This window comes from Astatotilapia calliptera, chromosome 7, assembly GCF_900246225.1.
Source record: "Astatotilapia calliptera chromosome 7, fAstCal1.2, whole genome shotgun sequence".
NCBI classification, from domain to species: Eukaryota; Metazoa; Chordata; class Actinopteri; order Cichliformes; family Cichlidae; genus Astatotilapia; species Astatotilapia calliptera.
Genome location: NC_039308.1, coordinates 49687890 through 49710648, shown reverse-complemented (window position 1 = coordinate 49710648; position 22759 = coordinate 49687890). Strand labels below are relative to the sequence as shown.

At 39.2% G+C, this 22759-nt stretch overlaps 1 protein-coding gene and 4 non-coding genes across 6 annotated transcripts in view; all 5 read left to right on the top strand.

The window, feature by feature from the left end:
• The first annotated feature begins 3717 nt into the window (after window positions 1-3717).
• On the top strand, window positions 3718-3858 carry LOC113027509 (U4 spliceosomal RNA). Its single transcript, XR_003273071.1, has one exon. It is a non-coding gene; the product is annotated as a U4 spliceosomal RNA (small nuclear RNA).
• A 1895-nt stretch (window positions 3859-5753) lies between these two features.
• LOC113027508 (U4 spliceosomal RNA) lies at window positions 5754-5894 on the top strand. Its single transcript, XR_003273070.1, has one exon. It is a non-coding gene; the product is annotated as a U4 spliceosomal RNA (small nuclear RNA).
• A 718-nt stretch (window positions 5895-6612) lies between these two features.
• LOC113027540 (U4 spliceosomal RNA) lies at window positions 6613-6753 on the top strand. The gene has a single exon (XR_003273099.1). It is a non-coding gene; the product is annotated as a U4 spliceosomal RNA (small nuclear RNA).
• Window positions 6754-7287: 534 nt separating this feature from the next.
• On the top strand, window positions 7288-7428 carry LOC113027510 (U4 spliceosomal RNA). The gene has a single exon (XR_003273072.1). It is a non-coding gene; the product is annotated as a U4 spliceosomal RNA (small nuclear RNA).
• A 3467-nt stretch (window positions 7429-10895) lies between these two features.
• Window positions 10896-22759, top strand: part of shisal1b (shisa like 1b) — a 94361-nt gene continuing 82497 nt past the window's right edge. Inside the window, exon 1 of one of the 2 annotated variants that reach the window (XM_026175354.1) lies at window positions 10896-11426. The gene's annotated coding sequence lies outside the window, so the exon portion shown is untranslated. The remainder of the gene's footprint in view (window positions 11427-22759) is intronic. The other variant, XM_026175355.1, reaches the window with a different exon arrangement.

The window sequence follows — 22759 nt, the reverse complement described above, 5'->3', positions numbered from 1 at the left end:
AAGCATAGGCTGCACTTTGATATGAATGGCTTCCTGACTTAGCAAAGTGCATCTCCAGCTGTCAGCGTGACTTACAAGTAATTAAAAAAGGGGCGAGCGTGCGAGTAAACCGAGCTGTGGCTACTGTTTGCAGGGCTCACATCCTTTGCAAAAAGCATGTGCGACAGGGAGACATCAGGTTTGGTATAAAAGGGATAGACAGGCTTATGGTGCTGTTCTGACTCAGTCTGGGAATAACCACAAGCTGGGAATAGCAGGGTGGCAGCAGTGTGTGGGTTGGTGTGAACAGTCTGCAAGCGTGTGTGTGTGTGTTTTTATTTTGCATGTGTGTGTGTGTCAGAGAGACAGAAAACACAATATTTAAAGGAGGCTGATGTGGTTGAATATATAGATATGTACAGTTAATGTGTATCATGTAAACTTACTGATCTACGGAAGTGAAACTGCAATGCTGAAGGTGTCTTTGCAGAACCTAAAAGGCATAGTAAGAAACATTTGTCTTGTGTTATCAGATGCCCCTTCAGACCAGCCGAACTGTCATTTTACCCAAGAAAAATGTCATTGTTTTCCTTCTCCTTCTGCTCATATCGCAATCTAATCACAGCTCGCTCAGCTCATCCTGTATGGTCCAGGTGGCCTCACTCTGAGAGCTAATAGAGGGAGTTTTAGCATTAATAAATGTCCTTAACCAGGCTGATGTGACACAGACCAGATTACACAATGGCCTCTTTACGTCCAGCCGTACTCTTGTAAGTAAACAAATGCATAAATCCACCGGTTGCACTTATATGTGTGTCCTGCCTGTTTCCTGTTGAGACTCTGATCAGAGAATCCAAGAGCTGCCTTGTCCTTGACAGCGTCTGGAAATGTGGGAATAAAAAGAGTAAGCTGCACTTTGTGAAAAAAGCTGGATAAGCCCGCTTGGTGCATACACAGAGTGGATTTGACTGGAAATCTTTCATTTTCTCAAACCAAAACAGCGTTTCTTAAAATACTACAAGCTGCTCTACATGGTGCAAGACAGATTAGATCATGACTTGAATGTGACAGCGATTTTTTTCCTCCTCTTTTATGAGCCTTGTGATTGGTGGTTCAGGAGGAAAATAGCTCTCAGCTTGTTGAAGGCTATGGGCTTTCCACTGAGCCCCTTTTGGATGCCATGTTTTTTTATGTGGGCTGCCCAGCAGCCTGTGCTGAACGGTGGAAACAGCTAAGCCATCTGGTACACTCTATTTTCATCAGTCTGCCTACCAGCGGGGGAGAGCCACAGCCCAAAGGGACTTTCAGCTACTCTCACAGACTCCTATTTGTTCAACAGGTCAAGTTTAAGCCTTGCAGCGAGGGACCACCAAGACAGATCTCATTTTATTACACAGTCCAGGTGATTATAAAACCCACACGTTGCTTGACTGGGCAGAGCTGGTGATAAAAGGGACTATACTAATACCAAAAAAAGCAATCAGGTGCCTCAGAGAATTAGAAGAGATTATTACTGTCACAGTTGTTAAGTGACCATAGCCCGGCGTGTCCTCAAATTCATTTAAAGCCAGGTTAAAAGGATCATCTTGTGAATTGAACTTTGTTCGTCTAATGTATTTCTTGGGATGAGAAAAGACAAATTTGAGCTTTGCAGGTGAGGATGAAACAGAGGCTGGCAGGATTCATTTGAGATTACTTGGCACAAACATGGTGTAATCCCCTTATCTGCGTACTTACCTGTCCCTGACAGTGATCCAAGCCTACCTCTATGAGCCTCATTGGCCTGACATTCTGGCAGTAGAAAAAATCCCTGTCTAATGTGTCAGCCCAGGCAGCTTTAACACCTGGCACGCCAGTGCTTATCTGCTGAGCACCCAAAAGCACCTGCATTATCCTACTGAAGCTTCACAACAAGTGAAAAAGGCCTCTAATATCCACACAGTGAAATTACTGCGTCAGACACACAGCGTGCAAAGTACGCGCCATTATGAGGGGCTAATAACCTGATGAAAAATACACATACAGCATGAGATACACCTCATGATTTTCAGCACCCTGTCTTCCGGTGGTCGACACTGAGAGGGGTTTCAAAACTGATGAAACAAAGAATAGTGTTGCTTCTTCAACTCATACTCAAGGGAGCTTCATTAAAACTCTGCACTTAAGCTTTTGAGCTATACTGATGATCAAATATGCCCAAGAATTAAGTCTTTATCCCCAAACCTGTGCTTTGTAGAGTGAATTTTGTGCATTAGTTATGTCACGTAAATGGACTTAAAGTATTAAAACTGAAAAGTACTCAATGCAGTGCATCCCTTGTGAGTGTTAGTATCACATATTATATAATTTGATCATTGTTACTCATGCATTAATTTAAAAGAAGGATTTAAACCAGCGGCAGGTTGAGTTGGTACTTATTTTGAACTCTAACACTGCTAACAACAGTGCAGTTTACGTATTTAGAACTTTCTCAGGGATATAAATATTCAAAGCCCCATGCTTCCAGAGATGACAGTCTAAAATAGTCTCTGGATCAGTGGAAAATTAATGGCCCTTCTGCAAATATGGAATTTGTTTAAAGCAATATGAAAGGCAATCCATTACACACTCACATATCTTTACTTAAAAAAACCCCACAAGGGTGGTGATGGCGATGGGGAGGTGTTTAATCAATTTCCGGTCTGGTCATTTTTCATTCCTTCCACTTAGTTTTACCGAGGATCACCAGGGAGTGCATCGTTTCAACTGGAATTGGAAAAAGGAAATTAGGAAATTACTTTACCTTGAGTGCTCGACTTAGTTTTTATTTATTTATATATAACACTATAATGACTGCCAAATTTGTTCCCTCCTCCCATTTTAAATTTAATTTTTCGGCAGACGACGAGCAGGAGGATGCAGGTGAGAAACACCAGTTTCAGTGTGTTTCAGGGTGGGCCTTGAGCTTTGTTGAGCTTTGTTTAGCATCTATGTCTGCAGACTTCATTCACTTTCACTAGTTGTTTTGCTCGTTCATCCCCTCGTGATAATGTTAAACGTATTTGGACGGTAATAAATAACCGTGTGATGGTCAGGTGGCGTCAGTCAGGCCAACACAAACTGAAATCTGCGGTCTACATGCGATTTCAACTAACCAGTAGTTAATAGACATAGCATCTGAAGCCTACAGTATTTTACATGTATTTTGGAATTAGGAGATACACGCAGGCCTTCCTGTGTATTTAATTATTTATTATTATTTATTCGTATTATTTTTTCAGTAATGTAGGCCTTCGCTGAAACCTAAGCAGGCGTATTCGTGCCTATACTGACATCTGGTGGTGTTTTATAATAACGTTGTTGAACCCACTGGACGTTTGAAGCGTTGACTATCGAAGGAAGCTGCCAACCGTGGTAAAATGTTAATTTAAAAAACAATAAAAAAACAGCTATTTGGTGTGTTATTTGCGTGTAAGCATTTTCTGGGCAGCGTGAAGCTCTAAATGAAGGACAGGGCGGGGCTGAAACGACAGTGGAGGATTGAATGTCCCATGATGCACTGCGGCTTGGTAACAATTTCTAAATAATTTTAAACAACCAATGGTGCATACTTCGGCAAACATCGGCGGTGGACAAGTGAACGATTGTGATTGTGATCAAGGGACCGTAAAATTATCAAAACAAAAACATGAACGATAGCACCATAACTAAGGATCGCATGCAGCGAAATGGCCCCTCTGCTTGTGCTGAGTGGAGGTTAGCTTTGCGCAGTGGCAGTATCGTAGCCTATGAGGTTTATCCGAGGCGCGATTATTGCTAGTTGAAAACTTTACCCAATACCCCGCCTTGACGACTTGAAATATAGTCGGCAATGGCAATTTTTGACGGTCTCTACGGAGACTTCTTTTATTGTACAACTTAAATGTTCTGAAGTTTAAAGAAAATTAGTTATTTATATTAAGTAGTGATGGGCAGATGAAGCCCCATGAAGCACTGAAGCTTTTCATCCAATTGGTTCACCCCAACGCGAAGCTTCATGAAGCTTCATTTGTTCTAGCAGGACACCTACTGGACGTAAAAATAATAGCTGGCATGAATTTGAAGAGTGTGGCATTTTGCACACAGCCTGTAAATGTCAGCAACAAAAGGAGTGTGTAAAACATGTATATTGTAGTGATGGCAGTATACTGTGTATATTTATAGTGGCAGTATGGGAAATGATTATTTGGAAATGCTTGAAATGGAAATGATCATTTACTGTGAGGTGAGGTGTGGTTGGGGTGTGGACAGTAGTTGTGCTTTTGTAACGTTGAGGTATGGACAGCTACACACTGAGGCTTTGAGCCTCAGTCCTGCCTGTTCACATTTTATTCTGTAAAAACTAAATTTTCACTGCTTTTATGACCTTTTTAGTGGGGAGAACATAGCTAGGATTTAATGATTTAACAAATCTTTTGAATCCTTTGTCCTCCACAATGCTAAATAGCTGGGAGTCCTCAATCACCATGCTGACCAGGTCTTCATCTATTTGAGATTGTTCTCCTGAGGAAAGACAATAAAGATAAAGCACAAATATAAATATCACACACGTAACTTATAACAGTTGTATAATATTGTTATATCATTTAGTAACATTACTGCATCCTATATTATCATTGCATTTGATGGCTCACCTGGTCTTGCTCCACAATCGGTGTCCCCCTTATTCTCATGCAAAGCTCTGTAGTGCCTAAGCATGGATGAGGTGTTGTTGTTGTCATATCCCAGCTCCCTAGCACATAGCAAACACTTCACCTTGTACAAAAGTCAAGACAGCTCAACATAAATTGTATTGCACCATCAGTATCATGAAAATACATCTTCTGTAGAAATTTACATACCTTGTTGGGAGGAATAAGATCAAAATGTTCCCACACAGGGGAGGACATCCTCCTCTTCTTAGCTGGCTCCATTCTCTCCTGACTTTCCTCACTCTCATAAACCTCCAAACGGTCTCCAAACTCTCACTAACCGCAACTCTCCATCAAACACCCACATTTAGAATGAAGTCTGAGGGGTTTATATCGCTGTCATATCTCGCGGCAAAGTTCGAACCACTTCATGAACCAGTCACGTGGTACAGCCGGGCAGCGAGGCTTCGGACGTCATCATTTTCAGCTCCTCCCATAAATGAAGCAAGCCTCGATACGCGCTTCGCGGAAACGCCCCCTCCATTACTCGACACACGCTCCGAAGCCTCGATACAGAACCATCACTAATATTAAGTGTTTATAATCTTTAACTAGCTCATGTTGAAAGGTTAGCGAGCTATACTGTTGGTTTATTGTGATGATTTTGAGAACTGCTCAGTTCCCGAGCCCACATTGATAGACGTACCGTAGACTACGTCGTTTCCTTTTTTAAATCCATAGCGCTTAATTATCATATATATCCGCTGCGCTTAAAAGTAAATTCTCTTAATTCATCTTTTTTTTAACATTTATATTTATATTTGACTTTATTCACACTGATAAGCCCCCTGGGTATTTAACCGCAGTTACATTCAACACTACCTTGCCAGCCCCGCCAGTTCATTGTTTAGGATAAGGGGAACGCTTCGGTGTGTTTTGCATCAGTATAATCCCAGCTTTCTCGTGTTTGTGTGTTTGTGTTCATTTGCGTGAGTTCGTGGTAAATGATATCGGCTACATTTCTACAGTTTTAGTCTTTTGAATTATAAACCACACCCACTCCTACAACCATGATAGAGACATGTAGGGCCCAGAGAGACTACCCTGTCGGCGGACTAGTTCTTCAGCTTTGCGCAGTGGCAGTATCGTAGCCTATGAGGTTTATCCGAGGCGCGATTATTGCTAGTTGAAAACTTTACCCAATACCCCGCCTTGACGACTTGAAATATAGTCGGCAATGGCAATTTTTGACGGTCTCTAAGGAGACTAGTTTTCTTGTTAAAAATGAATTCTAATCAAACACATTCACTACTGTTTTCTTAATATAAATGTGTGGAATACTTCGAGAAGCTAGCTGGTAGTTAAAGTATGAAAATGGTTTTATTGTGGGCTACGGTGTTCGCGTTTAGTAACGAAGAGTATGATGCCTTATTTATTCATATTTTGTTGAGCAAATGTGTGAATCGCAGTTTTAATTCGTACTTAATATCTTATGTTCTGTGTGTTGTATAAGTTTGCATCATTGGCTATCCTCTCAGTTTTTGAAATGGCACGGTTAAAACTTTCTGGCTGAATACAGGAGCCCTAAAGTGACGCACCGGGACACGTCACTTCCGGTTACAAGTTATTTCCAGTACTTGTATTTATAATTTTTGTTGTTGCTATTTAGTTACTCAGGCGGTTTGCCCGTGATTTTACACGCATCGATAACAAGCCATCACGTGCATTCACACGTGATGATGTTGTTTTGGATTACAATGAGCGCTTTTTGTGTTTTGTTCATGATCAAAACATTGTCATTTGCAAGGATTTTTATGTATATTTTTTATTTTGGATATTCTGTGCAACTAATATTGTTTATAGCTATACATGCGTCTAATTACAGCTCTATAAATCGTGCATGTTAAAGCCACGCCCACGGTTAAAACCCTAACAGAAAGGTGTAGGGCCCAGAGAGACTACCCTGTCGGCGGACTAGATCTTCAGCTTTGCGCAGTGGCAGTATCGTAGCCTATGAGGTTTATCCGAGGCGCGATTATTGCTAGTTGAAAACTTTACCCAATACCCCGCCTTGACGACTTGAAATATAGTCGGCAATGGCAATTTTTGACGGTCTCTAAGGAGACTTATCTTCTTGTTAAAAATGAACTCGAATTAAACACATTCACCACTGTTGTATTGCTATAAACGTGTAGAATACTTCGAGAATGGCACGGTTAAAACTTTCTGGGTGAATGCGGGAGCCCTAAAGTGACGTACCAGGGCACGTCACTTCCGGTTACAAGTTATCTCCAGTACTTGTATTTATAATTTTTGTTGGCGTGTTTTTGTTGTTGCTATTTAGTTACTCAGGCGGGTTGCCCGTGATTTTACACGCATTGATAACAAGCCATCACGTGCATTCACACGTGATGATGTTGTTTTGGATTACAATGAGCGCTTTTTGTGTTTTGTTCATGATCAAAACATTGTCATTTGCAAGGATTTTTATGTATATTTTTTATTTTGGATATTCTGTGCAACTAATATTGCTTATAGCTATATATACGTTTAATTACAGCTCTATAAATCGTGCATGTTAAAGCTACGCCCACGGTTAAAACCCTAACAGAAAGGTGTAGGGCCCAGAGAGACTACCCTGTCGGCGAAGTAGCTCCTCAGCTTTGCGCAGTGGCAGTATTGTAGCCTATGAGGTTTATCCGAGGCGCGATTATTGCTAGTTGAAAACTTTACCCAATACCCCGCCTTGACGACTTGAAATATAGTCGGCAATGGCAATTTTTGACGGTCTCTAAGGAGACTTATCTTCTGTTTAAAGTGAGATCTTGCTAGTTAGAAAGAGTTACATGAGGTCAGTGTAATTTTTTGAGTTGTGTATCATTAGCGTCTATATTGTAGTTTCCAGACTATGTTGCCATCTACGTTAGGGTACTATAAAGAAAGGACAGTGTGTTATTCTCACCCTTGCCTTCATATATTACTGAAGTCATAAAAGAGAAAATATTGCACTGTAAGGTTGTATAACCAGAGCTTGAAACAAACTTTTTTTTTCTTAACTCAATTTTACTTTTAAAATACATTTAAAAAAGTTAATTGGCTTGTAAAATACAATCAGAGCTTGAAAGCTAAAGATACATTTTTAAGGTCAGTTTTATTTAAAAAATATAGCCACTTATATTACCTTACTTAAACACAGACAGACTGCAGACAACAGCTTAACAGTCTGAATGGTCTGAATAGAGTGTGTGCGTTAGTGACCTGAGTGATGGGGTTTACTCAGACCATGGCTGGATAGTTTTTGTTGACAGTTGCTGTATGTCTTTACTGTTAACACTGGAAATCTTTTTCTTTTAGATATATTCATTGAGAACTCAAAACTCTGCTCTCTTGTAGTGACATACTGTAAATTCTTATACATGGATTTTTAATGCATTTTTAATCACCCGTGTGTACAATGCAGTGACCAGCAGGGGTCACTATATAGTTATGCTGAACTGGAGGATGACAAAAGCCTAAAGCAGAACTTGTATTTGTTTGTATGTTTAAAGTCTTTAAACGAAAGGTCATCTATTTTTTAGCAGAAAAATGAAGAATTTATACATATGCTTTAAAAAAAAAGTTTTTCAAATTTGATGGTGATTGCCGTATCATGGTCCCTTGTGCTCGGTAGTTGCTTGTAATTGAGATTCTTTTTCTCAAGTGAAAGTGACATTTGCGTAATCATGTTTCAGCACCCTGTAGAGACTTGTGATTGCAGTGATCTCTGATTAGAAGAAGGGTGGGTTTTAGTCAATCACAGGGGTGGAGGTTTTAATCAAGGCGGTGTTCTCGTTTGGCAGATGAGCTCCAAGCCACTCGTCAAGCCTGTAAACATTATTACACCCTTGTTGTCACGTGAAAGCACTTCCCTCTTTCCCCCTTTCATACTGTAAGTACATGAAACTGTGATACATTCATTTTTCTAACACTGCTAAATCAACGCAACATTGGCTGAGATTTATAACTTGTGTCAGCAGCTTTGGTAATACGTAAAAAAAAATTGCTTTAAGATGTTCGCAAATACATTTTCACTCACAGTACTGCAGTTAAATTATCAGCAATATTAAAAACAATGAAATGCATTGACTCATTTTGATTTGTGTCTGAGCAATCATAAGATTAGCCCGCATTTTATTTCTGTATCTTCAATTAATCAGATCTGTTGTAATGTGATTTACGTAATCTTGCTGCTTGTAGCGTCTCCATTTCTGTTAACCAGAGGGTGAAAAAAAAAGAACGCTTTCAGATAAGTAATACATTTGGTTTTGTTCATCAAAGGTGACACTCTGGCTTTGAAGAGTGATTCGTATTTCCATTAATGACCCAAGTCGGCTTTTGCATTTAATCTGCATTCAGTGTGACCCATGAATAGTTTGCTTTTACTGTCTGTTGTACACATCCACCGAGCATTGATCAGCCGGTGCCATACTCAATATTCCTCGTGACCTGGTTATGGCCCTGTGTTTTCTAACTCTTATTCTCTCAGTGGAATAATGTCCGATAATATTTTATTATTTTTATTTTTGTCATTTATTGTAATCTCTCAAACTCTGACCTTTCCGATTTCATATAACAGCTCTGTATGTGTCAGAAATGAAATGGAAGACTTTGGGTGTTTTTCATGTTAGCGACAGCTGCAGACATGCCGAACATAAACAAATAAATTGCACAGCATCACAAGGACTAGTTCCTAGGTAACCATGTGACAGTACCGACAATTGCTATGGAAACCAGCGTATCCCCACTCTCGGTGTCTTTCTCTCCATCACCCCACCTCCAATGTATCTCTCGGGTCTTTCAGGAAATGTGTGAGAATCTTTTTTGTATCCCTGTGAATTGCTTTTACTTTCCAGGTTGGACAATGGCGTAGACTCGGCATCACATCACAGAAGGTAATTTCCCCTCATAGAGATGTAGCATAAATTCAGGTACGCTTAAATACCACAGACTGTTTACAAGGAGGGGGAAAAACATGTTTCATAATAAATTGAGTTGACAAAGCTTCCTAAAATATCAGACCTACTTTTCTATATTACCGTGCAATTAACTGCTCTGCTTTCATGTCTTTCTTTTAACTTATATGATACTGTAATTTGCACAAAGCACACTGCAAATGAAGACATTTGTCAAGATCAGAGTAAACAAAAACTTGTTTTAATCATTTTCCTTAGATCTTTTGTTCAGCGGGCAATTTGCAATCTGCTTTGCATGAGGTCTTTTGTTTTGATCCTGTTTATCACAAATCCAGTTACAACTCCGTGCTCCAAATGGAAAATCAAGCTTCTCTTCAAAGACAGAGACATCACAGCCTATTCTATGTTTAAAAAAAAAAAGCAGGTGCAAATCTAATAGAGATGCTTTGATTTGTGGCCAATTATGGACATCCTTGTTGCTTCACCTTTTTGTAAGGGCCCTTTTTCCTCGAAGCTACGTCCGCTATTCTTGGAAGAGAACCAGTAATGTAGCGATCGCACGAGTGAGCAGAAACCTCAAAAGTTATCAAGTTATTCAACACACCCAATTAAACTTGTTACAATCCTCCAATGCCATTTCCCTCTTAATCGCTGCGTGGCGTACAAGGGGTTGCCCCCAATTAGTTGCCTCATGTGACACCCTGACTCGGAAGACGGCTATTGTGATTGTATTTCAGCCTCAATTACGTTGAAAATTGTTCAGGCAGAGGTGAACGGTCTCCTCGGGTCTTTTATCTGCCTTTCTTTGTCCGTCTTCTTTCGTTTGATTGTGACAGGGTGTCGAAGGGTAGTCCATCGTGTTTGGAACTGAACGAGTCTTTAGCTGTAACAATCGTATCCGTGTTTTGTAATCACGCCATTCTAAAGAGATAAAGAAGCTATTTTTAACAACTGTATTTTTAAAATGTTTTAAATACGGCTGGATTTTCTTTCATCAAAATAGGTGTAGCATGATGTTAATGTTCCATGAATTTAATTTACAAATGTCTGAAATATAGTTTTGGGGATGCAAATGTGCAGAAATTTTACTTAAACTCATTCAAAATGATTTTTGTACCTGACTGCCAGTGAACTTTGAGGTCATTTTAGTTATATGAGGAGTAAATGGTTATAAAAAGTCATTTAATAGCAGATAATTTGAGGTTACAGTCTTAATGGTTTTCCATCTTAGTTTTATAGCATAGCCAGTACATAATGAAACATATTCGGTAGCATTAAACTGACGATTAGTCCTTTTAGCGAGGATGAAGGTAATAATTATGGTTGTTACACTGTAGAAACATCATGATTTCAAAGGTGAACTGCATATTTTCTTCTCAGTCAGTGCACATAAATAAGAAATGCGCTTGAAACGTAAGAACATTTACCTCTTGTGGTGATGTTTGTCAAAGTTAAAGTTAACAGAAGTTTGTTAATGCGAGGAAGAAGGAACACGTGAGGAAAAAAAATTGTGCAGCGTTAAAACTGAATTACTGTGCTGTTTTCACGATTCTTGTCCCAGAGTTTTGAGTTTTGGCATTTGTCTCTTGTTTGTTTTTAGATGCTCTCTTTATTCTTATTTTAGCTCATTGTTTCCCACCTTACCATGGTGGATAGGTTTGTGTGTCCCGTAGATCTTCAAATGGAAATTGATCCTGGGTGAGGAGCCAGACGAAGAGTGATCCACGAAGTGGTTGCTGTCTGTCATGGTGGTAATCCCTAAACTGGATGGTGGACTGAAGAGAGAAGAGCTGAAGGAGCCCCATCGAGCTCTGTTAACTCGTGGGACTCAAGAGGCAACTGACAGGTACAAGCAGGTTGAGTGGTGTGCAGCTCTGGCAGTAGCTGAAGCAAAGATTCAGGTGTGGGAGCAGTTAGGTGAGGTCATGTAACAAGACTTTTGGTTTGCCTGGAAGCAGTTCTGGCAAACCGTAAGTAACAAAGAAGGGAGAGTGGTGTTTTAGCCACACAGTGTATATTGCATGTGGAGTGCTGATGACTTTGACCGAGGATATAGTCAGTTGAAGAACGAATGTTTTGAGTACCTCCTCAATCCCACTGTCATGCCTTCCAAAGGGAGGAAATAGAGTCTAGGGACAGCTCTGTCTGATGACTCTGACTCACCCATCACTGGGGTGAGGGCGTATGGGGCGGATGAGATCCGCTCTGAGTTCCTTAGGGCTCTCGATGTTGCGGGGCTACCTTGGTTGACAGTTCTCTGCAATGTTGCATGGAGATTTAGATACCTGCTACTCTTCCACATTGAATTATGATGGTTTGGGCATCTCACTAAGATACCTCCTGAAGACTTCCTGGATGAGGTGTTCTGGGCATGTCCCACTGGGAGGAGGCCCTGCGGCAGACCAAGGACAATCTAGAGAGATTGCGTCTCTTGGCTGGCCTGGGTATGCCTCAGTGTTACCCTGGATGAGCTGGAGGATGTGGCTGAGGAGAGGGAGGTCAGGGCTTTTCTTTTTAGGCTGTCCTTCATGACCTGGACCTGGAAATAAACACAAAATAAATGGACAGATGAATAGATGGATCGTTTATTGTTAGGATTTGATTATCATGTATCCCTATTTTAAGCAAGACACCTGTGTCTTTCCCCCTTTGAGTTCATTATGTCTAATCAAAGTTTGTTTAGCAAAAATGGGCAGATAGATGTGCTTATATATATATTATATACATATGTAAACATTACATATAATGAGCAGCAGTTATTACAATGATACCACTATTTAATACTGTTGATTTTATGATATGGTTTCTACAATACAAGCTTAACAGCAGAACAAAAATCAAAAATACTTTAGTGCAACAGGATATATTAATTGTGCTGTCAAACAAACCCCACAGTTGCCCCGGCTTGGACAGTCTCGGTTGTTGACCAGCGTCCGGCAGCCTCGCCTCTGTCAGTGTGCCCCAGGGTGGCTGTGGCTATAATGTAGCTTGCCATCACCAGTGTGTGAATGTGTGTGTGATGGGTGGATGACTGGTTGTGTAAAGCCCTTTGGGGTCCTTAGGGACTAAAAAAGCGCTATACAAATACAGGCCATTTACCATTTAATTACTTACACAATCTCAAGACAATTCCCTCAGTGCATAATAACATCCATCCATTCGCTTCCGCTTATCCTTTTCAGGGTCGCGGGGGGCGCTGGAGCCTATCCCAGCTGTCATAGGGCGAGAGGCAGGGTACACCCTGGACAGGTCGCCAGTCTGTCGCAGGGCTAACACACAAGGACAGACAACCATTCACACTCACATTCACACCTAGTGGCAATTTGGATTATCCAATTAACCTATCCCCACAAGTCTTGCATGTCTTTGGACGGTGGGAGGAAGCCGGAGTACCCGGAGAGAACCCACGCAAACACGGGGAGAACATGCAAACTCCACACAGAAAGACCCCGGCCTGACGGTGGAATTGAACTCAGGACCTTCTTGCTGTGCGGCAACAGTGCTAACCACCGTGCCACCGTGCTGCCTAATAACATTGTACTGGAAATTAACAGTATGTGTATGAAAAGTATGAAAGAATTGATGTAACAAGCTAGTAAGAAAGGTAAAGCTAAAGAATTTATCCAACTTCATGGAAGTGCATCATGGCTCAGTTAAATATACAGTCCAACTCACGAGTTAGCTTAGTGAGATCCAAATTTACATAATATCTACAAATGAAAACAGAAATGATCAGCAATAATATTACACAGGTTGAACGAAAACCAAGCCATTTAAAATTTGTCTAACATAATTTAATTGTCGATGTTTCTATTTTAGAAACTCGTCACGGTCCAGTTCTCAGATGCCATGTCTTTAATTCTTCTCCTGTGTAAAACTGGTTCAACCCTTCTAATTTTCACAGCAGACTGAATGTGTGAATATTCACACAGTGGAACTGCAATGTAACCAGGATGTCCGTAACAGAACGTTTCAGTTTCTTGTTGTGCTATGAGGCTTCTTCTGTGTAGCCAGAATATCATTGGCAGATAGTTTCTAAATTTATGCTGTATAGGAATTGTTATTGAAGTCAGTGTATAGTATCATCATGTTTGCACGTTCATATAAACACGTAAGTGTAGCGGTTGTCAAAAAAGGAAACCATAGCTGCTTCAGACTATTAGGTGCCGAGGCCTTGTAGCCTAGAGTAGCCTGCGGCTCTCAGAAATAACTTATCAAAAGGTACCAGTCTCCTGTGTTTCCCCAGGATCCAGGTGCTTTTAATTGGATTTCTTTGACAAGATTATTGCCTGCTCTCAGGCCAAACTTGGATAGTGTGTATTTTAACAAGCGTCCCTATATAGCCCTTTAATCATGAGCAAACTTCACAAAGAACTTTCACTTGATTAAAAATTACAGTGTGACCAAGTGTTGACCCTACACCCACCCTTTCCAGTGTTGCAATTTGATGTAATCCTCTGTTTAGCCTAGTGTGACTTCAATAAGTTTTACACTATTAATCATATACATGTATATCTTTATTTAATACCACAACATGGAAGAAATTAGAGACGTGCCACTGCTGAATATTTCCAGAGTCAATTTGTAGAACTAGCTTTACCAGGGGATGAACTGAAATCCCCAACGTATAGTCTGTTATAAAAGCATTTTATTCCCATGGACCCAGCCCTCCAAGGTATTCTGACCTTCTTAAATGAAACAGAATTTAAGAAGAGCGTGTACTGAAGCCAGCGAGTTATACCAGCCAGCCATATAATCCCTTAGAAAAAGGCTCTTTTAAAATCCTATTATAATGGGAGAGTAGGTCCAAACCTGGTCAAAGCAATTAGTCAGAGGAAATGAGCAACATTAAATGTCTAAATGGGTACAAAAAATGATAAAGACAAAGAATAGGATCTTATCGTGCCAATTTGAATGTTTTATTGTTTTAAGTTTTAATTAATAGAGCTAAGCTACTTGGTGCTTTCACGAGGACCTTTATTATATAAGTTATTGTTCATAATTGCAAGATAGTTAATATCCAAAATTATTGTGATTTTACTTTCAACATGTGTGGCTTAATGGAAAAATGTCACCTGAAATGAATGCGTTTGAATTATTGGAAGGTAAGTCAGCGCAGCAGCAGAGGCCCAGTTTCAGTGATTCAGTAAAAGCTCATTTAGAAAGATTTACGCCAGTTTACTGCAGTGAAATCCAGTCAGTTGTAGTTAATTTAACCCGTTTGAATAGCCAGGAAAAAAAATAAATATCAAGAAATGTAAAATATAAATACAAAATTTAAAAATCAATAAAAATGGTCAACCCATGGGATATGATCTTTATCCACTGTTGTAGTGCTGTCTCTGATAGTATTCTTTCATGTTACTGCTGAGAGGCTTTTCAGCAGAGTGAGAGCAAAGTATGAAGTAAGATATAAGCTACTTTTCTCGAGGCTCAGCTGGGAAATTTTAACAAGGTGCAGGACTTTGAAGTTGGGACATCAGGTGGGAATTTATTAAGAGACAACTTCTATATCCACTGTGTCACGCTCTGCATGCTGTGTCTCATCTGTCTTTGTCTTACCACTTGTTATATAGCCAGCTAAAAATGGGTTCTGGTGTTGCTTGCACTATTATAGTGCCATATGTGTTTTTGGAACTCCACATGCTAAAATCTGAGTAGTAGCAAGAGTGAAAACTTCATAACTGAGAATAAGTTTCACTCAAGTCAGAGCTGTTGAAGCAAGTGGAAGTTACATTAATGTGTTGGGAATATTTGTGTTGGCCGATCAGTCAGTCTGCCACTTTGGTCTAGACAGAAAAACTTGGGTTGGTGTAACATGTTGGAAGACATTCATGCTCCCCAGAAGTTGAACCACTTGACTTTGATCAAAACCCCTTGGTGATATTTATAGTTGTGAGTATTCTGTTTGGGAACTATAGGATGAAGAAACATACTGATGTCTGCAAACACACCAAAATACAGAAAGCTTATTGAAACGAGCCAACCTAATTTAACTTGCAAAGCAAGGAAAGATGTTTGAAAGAATTGTTGTCCTTGCCAAATATTGGGTCGCTATTGTTGCCACTGCTGAGCCCACGGAGACTGTTTTAGACGGCTGGGTCATTAAAAAACAATTGGTGCCTTAGCCAGGGATGCACTTGCTTTATTTTACAAGAAACAGATACAAACATAGCTATTCAATGTAAATTTTGTCATTTTGTTTATTATGCTTTTTCATTTTGAGCTCAAAATATGTGCACTATTACAGCATAAATATGCAAGACACTGGGGTTATTATTTATGAAAGATATGATTAAAAGTTGTTTTTCTGTTATGTTTTTCTCTTTAATGCTACGATTTCCCCCTTCTATGTCATTTAGATGGATATACATTTCTATGAATATACATTTTTATACTGGGAAAGATTGAAATCACTCTATAATTATTAAAGAAAAAAAGTTTCAGTTATTTCTAATGGAAATATATAAACACTGTTATCACGCAAACAAACCAAAATACACTTAGCAAACAGGTTATGAACAAAGGCTAGAAGAGTATTTAGAAGTTTTTCCAGGATTTAAATCCAGGATGGAATTTGTGTAAAAGATCTTGATGCCCCGTCTTATCTTAAGGACCACATGGTATCATATTACCCTAATAGAGCACTTCACTCTCAGATTTCAGGCTTACTTGTGGTTCCTAGGATTTTTAAAAGTAGAATGGGAGACAGAGCCTTCATCTTCCAGGCCTCTCTTCTGTGGAACCAGCTTGGATTCTGGAGACAGACCCCCTGTCTACTTTTAATATTAGGCTTAAAAGTGTCCTTTTTGACAAAAGGAAAGTTTTGAGCTGGATCAGGTGACCCTGAATCGTCTCTTAGTTACATTGCAGTAGGTCTAGGCTGCTCGGGACTTCCTCATGAGTGTTTCTTCTTCATTCACCTTTTTCACTCTCTATGTCTTTATACACCACTCTGCACTCGATCGTTACTTATTATTAACCTCTGTCTCGCTTCCTCCCCTAATCCCCAACCAGTTAGATAGCCTGTGGTAGGACTTGACTTAAGCGGTCAAAGAAGTGCAGGAGACTGATGCTGTCCAGTGTAGCAACCGATTTATTCACCATTTTGTGACCCAAACAATATTTACAAAGAAACAAATAAGAAACCCAACTCCAAATTAACTCTGTTCAAATAAACATAACTGAACTTAAATCAACGGAAATTAAGGTCAAACTGCACACAGCTACACTGACCTGAACCTTTCTCTTCAAACACCTGAGTTCTTCTGCTTAAATAGTCCACTGAACCAAACAATTTCTCCTCTGGACTATTCCATTCAGCAGGTAGGTAAGATGAACATGGTTATATTCAAACCTCTGCTGCCACTCTTTACTAGCAACACAAACTCTATGGTGTAATCAATACATAGTACAACAATAAATCTATTTCTCCATAAACACTCTAAAATCAACTTTATTAAATTACAAGAATTCTTCCCCTTCTGCTCTTGGTCTCATCCTGTGACCTCAGATGAACCCAGAAGGTATAAAGCAGGAAGTAAAACTACATTTCCTCCTTTTGTTTCTGGAAGTCAGGTAGGTAAGGTAAGTTCTAAACAATACAAATTAACAGTTGAAATAAATAACATGTTAACTTAACAAACTTGTAGGAATTGATTTAAACCAACATGTTATATTATATAATCTGTAAAAGTGCAAAACATAAACAAACCCGAGATAGTAGATGTTTGCCTATTCCAGACTACATATGAAATATGGTTAAATCAAAACAAGAATGTTAACTAAGAATATGGACAAATGGTCGTCTCACCGACTTTGTCACATAGCCCCATGCTGGTTCTGCCAGAGGTTTCTTCCTGTTAAAAGCGAGTTTTTCCTTCCCACTGTCGCTAATTGCTTGCTCATAGGGGGTTTTCTGATTGTACAATATAAGTGCCTTGAGGTGACCGTTGTTCTAATTTGGCACCATATAAATAATATGTAATTGTAAATTGCATTTAATTTTTGCAGTGAGAATAATCAAACAGGAGCAAACAGAATACAGTCTTTAATATTCATATAGGCAGGATTTAGCCATTATTTTTAAAAGACAGATATTAGTATAACTAGCACTGCACTTGATACATAATTTTTCTTCTCAGTAAATTTAATTTCTGTTATTCTTGGCACTTAACTCACTATAATATTGAAACAGCATGCATAATTCATATTGTAGTAAAATGTTTAATATAGCACGGCAAGCACGCTCCCCACTGATGTTGTAGCGGTTGCCCCCATGAAACATAACAGTCATTAGAGCCACTGGAATTGCAATTCATCTCTCCGCCTGCACAAATCAAATTTAGAGGTCAGAATCAATTATGCTCCTTTATTGGCAGTTAAATGAGTCTCCTTAGGGTCCAGCTGGTTTTGAGAAAGTAGTCATACTTTTTTTTATACCCAGATTGTGTGATGCACTGGCAGACAGAAGCCTTTCGCTCAGAAATACAGAGGAGTGTTTTTTCTTTATTTTTTGTCTTTTTTTAAGCGCCCCATCAGCTTTGTCACATTTAATTATCTGCACTCTGAGATGATTGACTAGAGCAATAACATAAAGGCTTCCTTGTCTGAATAGGATACTCTAAATTACTGTGGCAAAGAGTGGTGATTGCGCCAAGCAAAATGTGTGCAGTAGAAATCACTTTGCTAGATGTGACAAAGACAAGTTCAGGCAGGACCGCTGTTGTGAAAAGAAGATTGATATTTCCATGTGGAGTAATTTTGAATCTATATTTTATATTTATGAATATATAATTTATTTACTGCTAAAGAGACAGACAGTGAAAGTGGACTATATCCTTGTTTATCAACATAAACCTCATTGTTGCAGCAAGGGGCAGCGCAAATGTGATCCCCTTAAAGTGATTTTGAGTTTTAGTGTCCTTTTCTCTGAGTTATCGATTCTATTACTAGTTAGTTAATATAAACTAACATGTAGGTATTTTACAAACAGCTAACCAACCAACCAACCACATGACGTCATGTGGTTGGTTGGCACCTGACTACCTAGCTAATTTCCTCTGTCTGTATAACCCTCAGAGAGCACTAGGATCATCGGGCCAACTGCTCTTAGTGCAACCTAGGTCTCTGCTGAAGACCAGAGGAGGCGGTGCCTTTGCCGTTGCCGCACCCAGTTTATGGAATACTCTTCCTCTTCATATTCGCGCATCAGATTCCATTCAGTCTTTTAAATCACATCTAAAAACGTATTTGTTTAACCTGGCATTCAAGGCTAATTAGGGTAAAATACATTTGGCTTTGCATTTAGATTATGTAATTATTTTATTTTATTTATTTTATTTATATCTGTAATTTATATTTTATGTATTTTATATATATATTTTTAATCTGTATCATGATTTATTGAAAAGCACTTTGGTGTGCTATATAAATAAATTTTGATTTTTTTTGATTGATACTGATAGAAGGTGGCACTGCACATGTTCTCAAAACTTACATTTTAAGCACTTTTTTTCATAAATCCAGCTTCAGCTTCATGTCAGTTTTTGAGAACAGGACTTCATGATGTAAATTAATGTTTATGTCTGTCGTGTTTCATTTCCTTTTAAAGGCTTTTGGTGCACAGCACAGAGTATGTAGTAAATATGAGGGTATATGCAAGTGACAGGGTATACATTAAAATATGTTGTCTGTAGATTTTTGGGGGGGGTTCAGGTGTAATACCACTTAAAGGGTCAAATGTGTAGAGCAGTTGCTTACCTGAAACCTGTGTGTAACAGCTGACCTATATGATGGCAGAACAAGAAAAGGAAGGCTTACTTACTGTGAGATGTTGACCCACATACATATTAATGCACATACTTGTTTTGACTGTTTTTCTCTTGGATGCTATGTGAGGCTGCCTTTGTGCAGCATAGAGGCTTCACTGTGTAAAAACTTGAAACAATACAAACTCACGGGCTAGCTGTTAAAAAAAAAAAAAAAAACCTTGGCTGCCAGTAATAGCATGTAATAACCTCTCATGCTTCACATTCAGTTCTGTTACGTTTTGCTCTTTCTTCAAAATACTGGTATTATTGAGGACTCACTGAGGAGTTATAGGAGACAGCCAAAGCTTTGGCACTGCGCTCGCAGCTTTCAGCTGTCCATCTGTGCCAGTTACGCACTCATTCTGATAATATCGCCTCCTGGCATTCCAAATTGATTAATGCTGCTAGCAAACACTATCACAGCCACATCGTTAAATTTAGCACAATTTCCAGTTAATTGTGTGCTGCAGACCTTAGCAAATTAAGTTTGTGCGTTAATTTAAATACTCTCCTAAAATTTGCACCCTCAAAGGGAAAGGTCCTACAAATATATATGCATTAAGGCTAGCCACAAAACCACTTTTGTCCATGCCTTTCAGTTGTAAAAGTGGCATCGTGCCTCTTTAGTAAGGCAGTAGCTTTTTAGCATAAAAAAATGGTTAATGAATGTGGCTCCAGGTCTCACACGCTATACAAAACTTGATCGACCAGTTACACAATATGTAAGATGACCTGCTAAACAAAATGAAATGTGTTTTACAGAGAATATAATTGGGACTCATTTTGAACAGTTCAGTAACTGGTCCTGTCTTCAAATGGAAACTTGTTTTTGCGCCCATAAAATTAGCTGAGAATAACATTCCACTGAATGCCTCCAACAGGTTTGCCATTTAACTCAGCCAACTGACTCAGCATGTCATGATCTTTTGTAAGTAAAAGAGTCATTGTTATTTGCGGCAACTTGAACTGTGGGGGTTGGAGACAAGTCAATGAAACTACTCGTTTTTGACATTTGCTGTACAAAGCTCTTCTGTGTCAATACCAGTAAGTCAAGCGCTGTCATAAAGAGGAAATGTTGACTTATGAGGAATGTCAATGAACCAGCAGGACCCCAAACTTCTACCTGTTTCCTGTGTGAGCAGTGAATATTTCCCAAAGAGCAGGCTGATCTTTGTTTCCCGTTAGGTCACAAATACCCACGCAGAAACCCGGGAGCTTTGGAGCGTCAGTGCATGGTCAACATCCATGACAAATCTCCTGTCAGATGGGTTCTCATTCCACCTACTAAACATGGAAGGGAAAACATTATCTTCGAGGCAAGATCTAGCTTTTTAAGAAGCAAACGTCAGTATAGACTCCAAAGCCAGACAGAAAACAAGAGAAAAAAGGGTCTAGACTATTTTGCCCCAATGAGAAATTATTAGAAACCTTAATAAGATTGCCACTAAGATTATTTTGATTAAGACAATGTCTTTGTTTACCAGTGTCTTTATATTAAAAATTATTATATCATGAAAAGAAATATTGTCTACCAGACGGTAATGAGCATAACAAACACTTCTGAAAGCTTGTGTAACAAATGCTAGCGATGAGTAAAACTAATGTGGATCAAATGAAACCCATGCAGTTGGTAATAGTATGACCAGTAATAGATGCAAACTGTGAATCAACAACACCATCTGGCCATAATTCTGCTTGTATTGTATATTACTGATGTGTTTTGAGGAAATCTTGTTGAACAAAACAACCTTAATGTAATCATTTTCAACACTAATGTCACTCAACATTTCCAGAATGAGTTCAGTAACATTTTTACCTTGGGTTTGTGAGTCGATCTTAAAAACTGTTGCGAGTACATGCTGGTGTTGCTTTTAAAAGAAAGGAAAGTATGCATTCATGTCAAAGTACAACCTTACTTCTTCCATAGGAATTAAGAGGCTAAGTCATCAAGAGCAGGCACGACCATTCCTATAAAAGCAGAAGCTTTAGTAGTTTACTGTTCTGGAGCATTCAGGTGTGTGTGTGTGTTAAAACAATGTTGCTAGCTCCCCAGGAGTGGGCATCCCAGCAGATTCACCATGCGGTGCTCAGAAAAAGTGCCACAAACTACATCTCAGACTCTACAGGCCTCCGCATGTTAAATGTTAAAGCTCACGACAGTACAGACACCATTATAGCTCATTAAGCTGGTGACCCATATCCCAAAGGCTACCACAGGGGTCCTCGGTTTGAGTCTGCCCCAGACCATGTCCTGTATGTCATCCCCCCCTGCTGTCTCAGTACTTTCCTATTTACTCTGTCCTGTCAAATAAAGGCTTAGAATACCAGAAATAAATTTTAAATATTCTCTTTAAAAAGAGCATAGCAGTTCGGCTTCAGTTTGCAAAGTTGCATCTGAACAAACTGCAGGACCTCTGGAACAATGTCCTTGGGTCGGATGACATCGAAGTGGTAATGTTTGGCTATAATGCACTTGTTTACCATATTTCTCAAAAGCCAAACAAAGCAAATCAGAAAAACCACCTCATACTAACTTTCAAGCATAGGGGTGGAGGGCTGATGATTGAGGTTGTTTTGCAGCTGCAGCACATGGGCACCTATTTTGCAGTCAAACGTGAGATCATAAGACTAATAGCTAAAGCTTGGCCAAACTTAGGTCATGCAATAGGACAATTAACCCACAGGAGCAAAACTACCACAGAGCGGCTGAATAATCAGAGGGTTGCAGTCCAAGCCTTAACCTGAGTGGAATACTGTGGCAGGACCTTAAGAGAGCAGTATGTAAATGAATGCCTGCAAACTTCAATGAAGTAAAGCATCAAAATTCATGATCAAAATTCACACTGCAAAAACTCAAAATCTTACCAAGTATATTTGTCTTATTTCTAGTCAAAATTATCTCATTACACTTAAAATAAGACACAATCAGCTACAGGGCAACATTTCAGTAAGCTAAAGGAACTTGTTTCAAGACAGTGAATCTTGAAACTAGAGAAAAACTAGAGATTTTTCACTTGTTCCATTGGCAGATTTTTTCACTTAATACAAGATATTTTAGCTTAAAATAAGTGAAAAAATCTGCCAATGGAACAAGTGAAAAATCTCTAGTTTTTCTCTAGTTTCAAGATTCACTGTCTTGAAACAAGTTCCTTTAGCTTACTGAAATGTTGCCCTGTAGCTGATTGTGTCTTATTTTAAGTGTAATGAGATAATTTTGACTAGAAATAAGACAAATATACTTGGTAAGATTTTGAGTTTTTGCAGTGCATTCAGAACTTTTCACCTATTTTGTCTCCCATTTTTCCTTACGCTATTTCTTCCTTCCTGTCAAGTCTGATTTTGCAATGACCATTAAAAATGTGAGAAG